This window comes from Bubalus bubalis, chromosome 15, assembly GCF_019923935.1.
Source record: "Bubalus bubalis isolate 160015118507 breed Murrah chromosome 15, NDDB_SH_1, whole genome shotgun sequence".
Classification (NCBI taxonomy): Eukaryota; Metazoa; Chordata; class Mammalia; order Artiodactyla; family Bovidae; genus Bubalus; species Bubalus bubalis.
In genome coordinates this window covers 17,391,840-17,405,717 of record NC_059171.1, presented here as the reverse complement: position 1 = coordinate 17,405,717, position 13,878 = coordinate 17,391,840, and the positions used below count along the sequence as shown (strand labels likewise).

The window sequence follows — 13,878 nt, the reverse complement described above, 5'->3', positions numbered from 1 at the left end:
AAACCACAAACATCTATTTCTATGTGAATCTGTCCCTTTGTCTTTCATTTTACAGATAGAAATTTAAGAAAAAATACTTTAAATGCTCAGATTATATCTCTAGATAAACATTAAAGGAGAACACGTTAGTAACATAGTAATGAAGAAAATTCAGAAGACTTAAAAATCAGAGCACTATTCCTCACTTTTATCATACGTTGATTTATTACCTAAATTGTGATTTCATGTGAAATTTTTATGCTTCCTTATCCCTAGTGTACTTACTTAGATTGCCAGCCCCTAACAGAGTTAAAGTAAGACTAAGCAAGACCAAATAAAAGACTGAATACATCATGAGTACTTAATTCAAAAGGTATGCTTAAGTTAAAGCCTATTAGTCTAAGCTGACTTTATTACAAGCTAATATTCTGTACCTGGCTAGTAAACTGCCCCAACGGTGTAGCATACTTGAATTATTTTTAATAAAATACAAAATATAACCTGCTAATTTTCTATAAAATAATTGGCATACAAAGCTATTACCTGAACCTATTATCTAATAAAAACTAAATTTTGTTTGCTTGATAAATGTTTGGATATTCTAGCAACTTAAAATAACAAAGAGACCATATTTTACAAAAGATAACTAAGACTACAGTCATAGACGTACTCTTGGGGTTAATATATTACTTAGTGAGAGCATGGTATGTAACAGGTCTGAATTCCTTGATATGATAAATAATTTGCCAGTCTTATAAGTGTAGTTACTCATTTTTCCTTCAGTATTTCTGTGCATGGATAAACCAATGAATTCAGTGAAGAAAAATATATGTAAAAATTTACATAAATAAGTACATTGGTTCATACAGTATGAAAATTTTTAGTTCTAGAACTTAATCTTGTAGATTACATGATTTTAAAATGTTATGTTAAGTAGTTCATCACTGACTTAAGATCACATTTCTAACTTGTGAAATAGAAGTGTATATTGTCTCTAATATGTTACATTTTGTTTCAAACATATAACATAATTCATTAGTGATGCTAAAGTGCACAAGTTAGAGTGGGACACTGACACCATATTCTCCTACATTAACTACGGCTATACGCTCAAACAATGACGGGTCAGTATTTAACATTTTATTTTAGATACTGATGCTATGTTCACAAATGCTTTCAACAATGTGAGGTAATTAGTTTAATATGTCACTGTATACAAATTTATACATAGATGTCTTGAGAAAAAAATTTATTTTGTGCCAAAATTTCCATAATCACAATATATTCTAAGTTTCTACTAATTCAGATATAAATTATTTAATCAAATCAAAACAACTTGAGCAATGCATATAAAATCAACAGTATATTAACCTGATACACATAACAACATTAAAAAATAAGCTTTCTAAAAAATGATACATGTGGGGATTCTTTTAATGATAAGAACTAAAACATACAATCCAAATTGCTCAAACTTGTTGTAATGTTACATCTATTATATATACTAAAGCTAACACATAAATCTTTTTACACTTTTAAAATAACTGTTAAACTGTATGTCTAAAATTTTGGTTTTAATGTAAAATGTTGAGTGATTTATGTAAGTGAATATAAATCTGCAGCAGTAAATTTTGCATTAATGTAAGGATCTGACAATCCAAGGGAAAGAAAATGAAGTAATCTGCCAGTAAGAAGTCCTCAAACTGGGGGTCAGATCATGTTCATGGAAACCATCTGGTTGGGACCCTCTGAGCCACACCAAACACAAATGATCTTTTAAAAAAATATCCTATTCATTAATGCATCACAGCTGCACTGAGTGTTACTTCATTTTTCCATGGCAACATCCTTTCTGTTTCAAGGATCTTATTTCAGTTTTGGTAGCAACATGTTCTTTCGCCAATATTGAACACATTCATGTGTTAAAGTGAAGGGATTATTACAAATTCTTGAAGTAGAACCACCTCTATTTTGATTCCTATTAGGTCAAGGGCTACATAGCTAAGTATCACATCCTGAGGATAAACCACTAAAGAAATTATTTGCTATTATTTCAATAAGTGAAATGATTATCATGCAATTTTTCTGAAGTTCCAAGTTCTGTTTTTTCCTGAAATTTCAAGTGCTGCTTAAAAAGATACATGACATTGTGTACTCCATATCCTCTATAAGTACAGTTTGGTAACCTTTGATTTTTCTAATTTATGTACTCTACAACTGTGATCACAACTCAGTTAAAAAGAAGAAACTAAGACGAGCTTCATTTATGCATTAAACTAATAAGCATTTTAATTAGCAAACTGTCCAATATATAGACTAACTCTATATAAATGCTTTACAATGTTATACCATTTTTCTGCTCTTTAAAACAATGCTGCTATTTCCCAAATGTTTTCCTTTCTTCAAAACTTGAAAATCTAGTGATAATTGTATTTAGAAAATTTATACAGAATAAAATGTTCTCTGAATGAATGTATTTACTCCGCAGGACACAGTTTCAAATAAAAAATAAGAATGAAGAAACAATGCAGTTTGTATTTTCATTCACTTTTTCTTTCTTTTATTCGTGCATTCTTTAACAGTCACCATTTACTGAGCTTGAAGTCAGGACTATAGAGAAAGGACACAGTTCCAGCATTTAAAACTAGTAATAGCCTTACATAATTTTCACTAGAGCACACAATCTATACTGTCAGACACTGTGCCTATTCTGTTTACGCTACAGTCTCAGTACACAGTACTGCACCTAGTATGAAAGAGGTACTAAGTAACTGTTAAAGAAGGGAACACAATTATTTTTATTAGCACTAGATAATGATGTTAATTAAAATAGTTGTTTAATGCATGTTGTTCATCATTTCATTTCACAGACACCAGTAGAGTGATTAATAAAAATGACTTATCAGCCAGATGGGTTCAACTCTAGCTGTGGAACCTTTGACAAGCTATTTAATCTTTTCATGACTTCAGCTTCCTCATCTGTATATGGGGGGAAATCAGCTTTGAAATAAAGGTTAACATATTAACTGTCACCAAAATGTTTGCTAAATAAAGTCAATGAACATACACTAAGTATCTACTATATGCCAGATCTATATATTAATTCTCAAGGATTTGTAAAAGACGCTCACAATCCTTCTATTTTAAAATGCTATTGGCTTATGGTTTAGCTATTTATGCATATAGAGACCACCAAAATAAGTAGTATTATATTTGCACTATGAATAAACTATTTATTTATTCAAATAAATAAACTATTGCCCAAACCGTTTCCTATTCTATAAATTCACAATACATTATGAAACTATTTGGAATATCCTATGTATTTAGTACAAATTTAAATATACACAGTTCAGGACATTAGCTAAAAACCTCAAAAGTGCACCTTGGTTATCTTCTTTTCCACAGTGAAATGTTATAAATCTCCATACTTTTCTCATAAATACTTGTCAAGGGAAGACAAGAAAAAAATTCCTAGACTGTAATAAGGATTTCCTCTTTCTAACAAACTATCATGCAACTGATGTTACTTTCTCAATGTCTATAAATAAAACTACAGCCTTCTATGCAAAATTTTAAGCATTAAATGTAGTAGATTACTTTTGACATTAATGTGACTGACAACTGATATGTCTAATATCTACTCTTATTTAATCCTGCAGATAAGCCAGGAAGTTCACTGGACTTGAGAACATTAGGTGTATCATGTAACATGATTACTACATCTCTTCTTATACATATATAACTTTCTGGGAGAAAAAAATTCAATTGTTCTAGCTTATCTGACTTTGACACTCATACCAAAATCTCACAGAATGTGGGAAGTTGTCTCCTAAAAGGAATAAAACATTATTAGCAAAAGAAGGAGCTCAGGATCTTTCAAATGGAAAATAAAGTGTCCATGACATTATGCTGTCCATTGTCAGAAACTAGCCAAACACCCAGGAAATGCCATAGGACAGCAACACAATCTTCAATGTAAAAGTCAAGAAGACTGATTTTGGCAAACACCAGAGTAATGTTCTCCTTCATTAGTGAATCCTAGGCCAGAGTACTTCTATTTTGTCAACCTCATGCCATTGCCAATTATATCGTTCTGGAACAAAAACGTAATAGACAGAAACTTTGCTGGTGAGTGAACAGAGGAAAACTACAAAAACAATGAGTTTATGCTAATCTATCTTGAAAAGGCCCTCCAATCCAAGTTCATTTTAAAAACTGTTCAAGACTACATTTAGTACTATAAAACAATCGAATTATTATAAAATATGAAATTCTTTTTCCCATTGAAAAATAAATAGGTTATCATAAATACTGTTGATGTCTTAATGCAACATACATTTTTCTAAAATAATAAAGTACATGAACTTAGCAAATACCAACTCTGGCTCCAAAATCAACTTTCCAGAAACTCTGATTCCAAGCACATTTACTTGTTCAAACTTCCATTAAAAGAATAATCCTTTGATGACTTTAAGTTATGGTGTTTTGTTTAATCTGATGACAACTTCAGGGTTTTCTTTTTTATATTTGGCTCATAAAATGTCTTGGAGAGTGGACACAACTCTTTTAAAAACTCAGTTTTAGGGCCTAGATTTTGATCATTGAATCAGAATCTAGTTTTATTCTGAAGTTTTTCAGAATATACAAACAGTTGAAAATGTCTAAGTTTATGGTATGTATAAGACAGGACTGGGACTAGGAGTGAGGTAAGAAAGGTGCCTTGATCATTTTCAGAATAATCTATACAAACGTAAATCATTTAGTACTCCTTTAATTAAATGTTAATTTATACACAAAAAGCTTAGTCAACAAGGAAGATCAGACTAAACTGTACACTTAAACATGGTTAAGAAGGTAAATGTTACACGAGTACTTAGCCAAAATTAAAAACAACAAAAGAAAGAAATATCTTTACTTGTAATTAATCCAGAATGACATACCAGATTAAGTTTATTGTTTGTAAAGCTAATGAAGGCACTGCATCATTACAAAACAAGCCAAAGAACTAAAAGAATCACATAAGAACATGAGAATCATGCATACCTTAAACTTACTTAATTTAACCATTTCATATTGCAAATATGCCAAGTAAAGCCCATAGCAAACATTAAGAATCTGACACTGTTGACAACGGCTCCTTTAAATCTTTGACCTTTCCTCCAACATTTCTGATCTTTCGTTTAGGGTTTCTTTAAGGAGACATTCTCTTCTACTGACTACTTTAGAAATGGTATTCACTTGGCCCATTGCTCTTTCAACTTAACATACTTTTTTGAATTCTCCTAGTTTTAACCATCTTTAGATGATTTCTTTTTTTTTTTTTTTGATGATTTCTAAAATTATATTTATATGGTGCATCTCTTCCTTAAACTCAATTATGAATATTCAGTGTAAGAGATAACTGGGTATCTCATACACATTTCAAATACACATGTACGGTCAAACTCTCAATTTGCCACTAACCCTGAAAGGATGCTGCTCCTATCATATAATTGCATCGCTATCTACCCAAACCAGAACCTGGAACACCAACTAGACTCCCTCCTTTTATTCTCCAAATGCATAAGTCACTGGTTCCTGGTGATTTTTACCTTAAGTCTCTCAGGGTTTGCTGTCTAACTTTTCTTATTGCCTAGTGTTTTGAAACCATTGTTCAATATAATTCACCCATTTCTTTTTTGGTTGTTTGAAGTAGCAAAATAAATCCAGTTCCCATAACTTCATCCCAGGAAAAGGAGTCTGTTTTCCAGAATATCTTACGTTGTGGAGCATGCATGTATCTACTTTTTGTCATTCAGTTGCCCAGTCTTGGATGACGCTTTTCGACCCCATGGACTGCAGCACACCAGGCCTCCCTTTCCCTCACCATCTCCCGAAACTCACCCAAGTTCATGTCCATGTATCTACTTAATGGCTTACAAATATTATAAAGATTTCTTACACTTGGAATTTTACCTGGAAGATATTCTTAGAGCCATCAAATAATCAGGTAACCCTAATACTATCTTTCTTAGCTCCCATTACAATAACTTCTTAAAATGGGATCAAAAAAAGGATATACTAAATTAGTCCACTTTTCTATCGTATCTGAATCGCTAGACATGAACTACTCTTTGTGAAACCATGGCTCCCCTGTCCATGGAATTCTCCAGGCAAGAATACTGGAGTGGGTTGCCATTCCCTTCTCCAGGGGATCTTCCCAACCCAGGGATGAACCGGGGTCTCCTGCATTGCAGGCAGATTCTTTACTCTCGGAGCCACCAGAGAAGCCACCAGTTTTCTAGTGGAATGGATAAGAGAGAATGAGGTTATTTTTAATACAATTACCTACATTATCATGAAATAATATTTAGGACCAAATTAAACTTCAAACAGCTATACATTTTTTTATCACTATTATAACCTGGAGAATGCTATTATGTCATCTAATTCTAAAGATCAATAAATATTAATCTGAGATAGTATCCAAATTCATCACAAACCTGGCAGAGCATGCCCTAGAAATCCTTTCAATAGATGACATTTACCCTGATAACTCCATTTCTCTTTTGGATGGCAAGAGTTTTATAAGGGATCTATCTAAGAGACAATCCCCACAAGATGCTTCAATACAATGGATATTTGTCTTTTTCCTGCTAGACCAAGAGAACTACTATATTTCTTTTGTCTACTCAGGATCTACCATAATATATAATAAAATTGAGTGCTGAATGTGATAATGAATGAAAGAATAATAAATGGAGGGAAACAGAACATTCCATAATGTATTACTAGGCAACTAGATGTTTAAAAAATAAATAAGTTTATACTGGGGTACTAAAATGTTAACATGCCTCTGAAAGTTAAATAAATACTTATGTGCAACAGGAAATTTTTAGAAATACAATGTTTATCAGAAACTATGTATGTACTTTTTTTAACTATGTACTTTTTTTCTCAAAAAGTAAAGGAGGACATATTAAAGAGCAATAGGGCCTTGGAACTAATCCTCAAATTATAGTACACCTCTTCATCAACTCTAGTGCCATTTCTGAAAAAAGTACAAAGTACCTAATTTTAAAAAGAAACCTGCTACAGTCCCACTACATTAAACTTTTATTTCTATACAAACATACTGCATATGTGTATTTCATACATATGAAATGATTACGATATAAGCTTATTTTGGTATCAAAGCATTTTCACTAGAATAGAGAAGGAAAACTGAGCAAAAAAAAAAAAAAAAAAAGGAGTTGTGTTGCCAGGAAGAGAAAGTTGTAGTTAGGAGTCAAAACGGAAGAAATTTTTTGTATTTAGGATAGACATCAAAAGTTAAAGAGAAATTAGTATCAAAATGAGAAATTAATATTAAAGTTACTTTAAACAAAATCCCATATTTTTGGAAATTAAGTGTCCATTTTTAAGTGATGGGTGTACCTAAGAAGGCATAACAAGGAGAATCAGAAAATATGTCATAATAGAAATGAAAAGAGAATTTACCAGAATTTGTTGCATGCAGCTGAAGTTGCTTGATGCAATTAAATACAATATGGAGTTTTGAAATAAGGTATAAAAACAAATAAAAGCACAAAATTTTATGAAATTTTAATAAAATATGTACTTTACTTAATAATACTGTATCTTTCTTCTCTGCAATCACCCTATGTGTTTTTTTCAGTCTAACTTTATTGAGGGTTTCAATGGCTAAGTCAAAGATCTCTCAGTAAATGTCAAATTGCACTAGAAAATATAAACGTTATTTAAAAATATGTTTGTATTGATTTCTAACATTATCTGATAGTGATAAGAGAACAGACTCTGTGTAATTTAAAAAACTTTAGACTACAAAATTTTTGCACTTTGTTTTATGTCCCTGGATATGTTTTCCGTGTCTCCTAATTTACAGTCTATGGGAACTTGAATAGAATTTATATCTTACTATGGTGTTAAAATGAAGAACCCCAGGGTTAGTAGAAGGAAAGAAACCTTAAAAATTAGAGCAGAAATAAATGCAAAAGAAACAAAAGAGACCATAGCAAAAATCAACAAAACCAAAAGCTGGTTCTTTGAAAGGATAAATAAAATTGACAAACCATTAGCCAGACTCATCAAGAAACAAAGGGAGAAAAATCAAATCAATAAAATTAGAAATGAAAATGGAGAGATCACAACAGACAACACAGAAATACAAAGGATCATAAGAGACTACTATCAACAATTATATGCCAATAAAATGGACAACGAGGAAGAAATGGACAAATTCTTAGAAAAGTACAACTTTCCAAAACTCGATCAGGAAGAAATAGAAAATCTTAACAGACCCATCACAAGCACGGAAATTGAAACTGTAATCAAAAATCTTCCAGCAAACAAAAGCCCAGGTCCAGACGGCTTCACAGCTGAATTCTACCAAAAATTTAGAGAAGAGCTAACACCTATCCTGCTCAAACTCTTCCAGAAAATTGCAGAGGATGGTAAACTTCCAAACTCATTCTATGAGGCCACCATCACCCTAATACCAAAACCTGACAAAGATCCCACAAAAAAAGAAAACTACAGGCCAATATCACTGATGAACATAGATGCAAAAATCCTTAACAAAATTCTAGCAATCAGAATCCAACAACACATTAAAAAGATCATACACCATGACCAAGTGGGCTTTATCCCAGGGATGCAAGGATTCTTCAATATCCGCAAATCAATCAATGTAATACACCACATTAACAAATTGAAAAATAAAAACCATATGATTATCTCAATAGATGCAGAGAAAGCCTTTGACAAAATTCAACATCCATTTATGATAAAAACTCTCCAGAAAGCAGGAATAGAAGGAACATACCTCAACATAATCAAAGCTATATATGACAAACCCACAGCAAACATTATCCTCAATGGTGAAAAATTGAAAGCATTTCCTCTAAAGTCAGGAACAAGACAAGGGTGCCCACTTTCACCATTACTATTCAACATAGTTTTGGAAGTTTTGGCCACAGCAATCAGAGCAGAAAAAGAAATAAAAGGAATCCAAATTGGAAAAGAAGAAGTAAAGCTCTCACTGTTTGCAGATGACATGATCCTCTACATAGAAAACCCTAAAGACTCCACCAGAAAATTACTAGAACTAATCAATGACTATAGTAAAGTTGCAGGATATAAAATCAACACACAGAAATCCCTTGCATTCCTATACACTAATAATGAGAAAACAGAAAGAGAAATTAAGGAAACAATTCCATTCACCATTGCAACGGAAAGAATAAAATACTTAGGAATATATCTACCTAAAGAAACTAAAGACCTATATATAGAAAACTATAAAACACTGGTGAAAGAAATCAAAGAGGACACTAACAGATGGAGAAATATACCATGTTCATGGATTGGAAGAATCAATGTAGTGAAAATGAGTATACTACCCAAAGCAATCTATAGATTCAATGCAATCCCTATCAAGCTACCAACAGCATTCTTCACAGAGCTAGAACAAATAATTTCACAATTTGTATGGAAAAACAAAAAACCTCGAATAGCCAAAGCGATCTTGAGAAAGAAGAATGGAACGGGAGGAATCAACCTACCTGACTTCAGGCTCTACTACAAAGCCACAGTTATCAAGACAGTATGGTACTGGCACAAAGACAGAAATATAGATCAATGGAACAAAATAGAAAGCCCAGAGATAAATCCACGCACATATGGACACCTTATCTTCGACAAAGGAGGCAAGAATATACAATGGATTAAAGACAATCTCTTTAACAAGTGGTGCTGGGAACTCTGGTCAACCACTTGTAAAAGAATGAAACTAGAACACTTTCTAACACCATACACAAAAATAAACTCAAAATGGATTAAAGATCTAAACATAAGACCAGAAACTATAAAACTCCTAGAGGAGAACATAGGCAAAACACTCTCTGACATATATCACAGCAGGATCCTCTATGACCCACCTCCCAGAATATTGGAAATAAAAGCAAAAATAAACAAATGGGACCTAATTAACCTTAAAAGCTTCTGCACATCAAAGGAAACTATTAGCAAGGTGAAAAGACAGCCTTCAGAATGGGAGAAGATAATAGCAAATGAAGCAACTGACAAACAACTAATCTCGAGAATATACAAGCAACTCCTACAGCTCAACTCCAGAAAAATAAATGACCCAATCAAAAAATGGGCCAAAGAACTAAATAGACATTTCTCCAAAGAAGACATACAGATGGCTAACAAACACATGAAAAGATGCTCAACATCACTCATTATCAGAGAAATGCAAATCAAAACCACTATGAGGTACCATTTCACACCAGTCAGAATGGCTGCAATCCAAAAGTCTACAAGTAATAAATGCTGGAGAGGGTGTGGAGAAAAGGGAACCCTCTTACACTGTTGGTGGGAATGCAAACTAGTACAGCCACTATGGAGAACAGTGTGGAGATTCCTTAAAAAACTGGAAATAGACATACCTTATGATCCAGCAATCCCACTGCTGGGCATACACACTGAGAAAACCAGAAGGGAAAGAGACACGAGTACCCCAATGTTCATCGCAGCACTGTTTATAATAGCCAGGACATGGAAGCAACCTAGATGTCCATCAGCAGATGAATGGATAAGCAAGCTGTGGTACATATACACAATGGAGTATTATTCAGCCATTAAAAAGAATACATTTGAATCAGTTCTAATGAGGTGGATGAAACTGGAGCCTATTATACAGAGTGAAGTAAGCCAGAAAGAAAAACACCAATACAGTATACTAACGCATATATATGGAATTTAGAAAGATGGTAACAATAACCCTGTGTACGAGACAGCAAAAGAGACACTGATGTATAGAACAGTCTTATGGACTCTGTGGGAGAGGGAGAGGGTGGGAAGATTTGGGAGAATGGCATTGAAACATGTAAAATATCATGTATGAAATGAGTTGCCAGTCCAGGTCCGATGCACGATACTGGATGCTTGGGGCTGGTGCACTGGGACGACCCAGAGGGATGGAATGGGGAGGGAGGAGGGAGGAGGGTTCAGGATGGGGAACACATGTAAACCTGTGGCGGATTCATTTTGATATTTGGCAAATCTAATACAGTTATGTAAAGTTTAAAAATAAAATAAAATTTAAAAAAAAAAAAAATAAAATAAAATAAAATTATATAAATCTTAATTATTTTGAATTGTATCACAGTGCTTTTCAGGTCTACTATATCCTTCTACTTCTCTGAATATTCGTCCTATTAATTTTTGACAGTTTGATATTGAAATTCCATATAAAGTCTTAATTTATCTACTAAAAAATTGTAATTTATAGTGGAACTATATGTAATCTTGCTCTGTATTTTTCCAGGTCTCCTATAAATGTGTTCTTATACTTTCATTATTAAAAAAAAAATTAAAAACAAGAAGGAAAATATTAAGAGATGGCCTTGAAAACCTATTATACACTGAGTCTCAGAAAAGAAACTAAGAAAACATACCTTTCCAACCAGTTTTTAGTCCCAGTTTAATGAAATCAAAACACAACTAACTCCTGAGTACAAATGACTTAAGGTACGGTGCTAAAGAAAAACATGATATGAAAGATAAATGCTAGAAAGAGATCGAATAATATTAGGATTATTCCTTTTTTACATGAAGTTTTATTTGCATCATACTATAATTTAGAACCTCAGATGGAACTATAATTAAATAAGTTCACTGTTATTTATAAAATTATAGTAGAAATATGTGTGTTCAAATTAGTTACTCATCCTAACTTACTAATCACTTCAGTATTTATATTTATTGACTACCACACAATAAACTGTGGAAAATTCTTAAAGAGATTGGAATAACAGACCACCTTATCTGTCTTCTGAGAAACCTGTATGCAGGCCAAGAAGCAATAGTTATAATCGGACGTGGAACAACAGACTCATTCAAAAATTAGGTACGGAGTAACCTGCTTATTTAACTTATATACAGAGTACATGCGAATGCCAGGCTGGAATCAAGATTCCTGGGAGAAGTATCAATAACCTCAGATATGTAGATGATACCACCTAATAGCAGATAGTGAAGAGGATCTTAAGAGCCTTTTGATGAAGGTGAAAGAGGAGAGTAAAAAAGCTGGATTAAAACTCAACATTCAAAAAACTAAGATTACGGCATCTGGTCCCATTACTTCAGGGCAAACAGATAGAGAAAAAGTGGAAACAGTGACAGATTTTATTTTCTTGGGCTCCAAAATCAGTCGATGGTGACTGCAGACACAAAATTAAATGATGCTTACTCTCTGGAAGAAAAGCTTTGACAAACCTAGACACCATATTAAAAAGCAGAGACATCACTTTGCTAACTAAGGTCCACAGTAATCAAAACTATGTTTTTTCCCAGTAGTCAGTCATGTACAGATGCGAGAGTTGGACCATAAAGAAGGCTGAATGCCGAAAAACTGATGCTTTGGAATTCTGGTGCTAACGACTCTTAACAGTCCTTTAGACAGCAAGAAGATCAAACCAGTCAATCCTAAAGAAACTCAACCCTGAATGTTCACTGGAAGGACTGATGCTGAAGCTGAAGTCCCAATACTTTGGCCACCTGACGCAAAGAGCTGACTCACTGGAAAAGACCCTAATGGGAAAGATTAAAGGCAAGAGGAGGAGGGTAAGACAGAGGATGCAGTGGTGGATGGCATCACTGACTCAATGGACATGAGTTTGAGCAAACTCCAAGAGACAGTGAAAGACAGGGAAGCCTGGCATGCTGCAGTCCCTGGAGTCACAAAGAGTTGTATACAATTTAGCAACTGAACAACAACAAAATATACCATAGATTACTCTTTTCAGGAGATTACAAAATAACACATAAAAAGATGATGGGTATTACTCATCAGGGAAAAAAGCATATATTTCATAGGTCATTTAAATAGTAGAAATAATGTGTTAAATCAATCAGTAAAATGAGAGGAGCACAGAACGGTTAGTAAGGCATTACACAGAAACAGAAGAAATAAAAAACTTTATTTTCTTGTGACCACAGACCAGAGTAAGCTAAGAATACAGACTGAGGTTGACCAACTTCAGAAAAAATGAATAAAACTGAGATACAACTGCCCAGGTATCACCCTCATTCCCATCAGCAATGTATCTCCCCTGAGATTAAAGATTTTATTGTAAGAAAAGTTACATATAGTTAAGTGAATAAATATAGTCATCAGAAGCAAAACCACACCTAGTCTAGTTTGCTCTATCATGCCTCATAGTTAAATGTTAATACAAGGACTGGGTGACATACAATGAAAGAGAACATAAGGATACAGTCTTTTACTATAGACTAAAGAAAGTAGCATTGACTATAAATATTCAGCAACATCCTAGGAGTACTGTCTATTTTCTGCTTCTATAATCAATCTCAATCAATATAAGTGAAGTCTCTCACTCGTGTCCGACTCTTTGCGACCCCATGGACTGTAGTCTACCAGGCTTCTCCGTCCATGGGATTTTCCAGGCAAGAATATTGGAGTGGGTAGCCATTTCCTTCTCCAGGAGATCTTCCCAACCCAGAGATTGAAACCCGGTCTCCTGCATTGTAGGCAGATGCTTTACCATCTGAGCCACCAGGAAAGTCAATGTAAAGACACTGAATATTTCCTGCATTCATGGAATCTCACCTTCCTGTCTCATCTGATGCCACCAATGCATCAGAGGATACTAGAGAGGAATACAAGTAAGTCAACAAAATGAGTTACTAGGATAATATTAATAGCATAAGGCCTCATGCTGGCAGAGACTGTAGGACACAGCTGAACCTGTGGACAAAGTCATTTTTCCCTTAAGCTGAGAGTTAAAACAACAACAAAGAATAACAAAACTTACTTTCTCTCTCCCCCTCTTCTCTTAATTTTATGTAAGTATCATGCTCAAAAAAGAG

The 13,878-nt window shown here is 33.6% G+C and overlaps 1 protein-coding gene across 17 annotated transcripts in view; it reads right to left on the bottom strand.

Annotated features, from left to right (window-relative positions):
- The window catches only part of VPS13B (vacuolar protein sorting 13 homolog B), an 848,142-nt gene that overhangs the window by 439,223 nt on the left and 395,041 nt on the right, over positions 1-13,878 (bottom strand). The window lies entirely within an intron of this gene.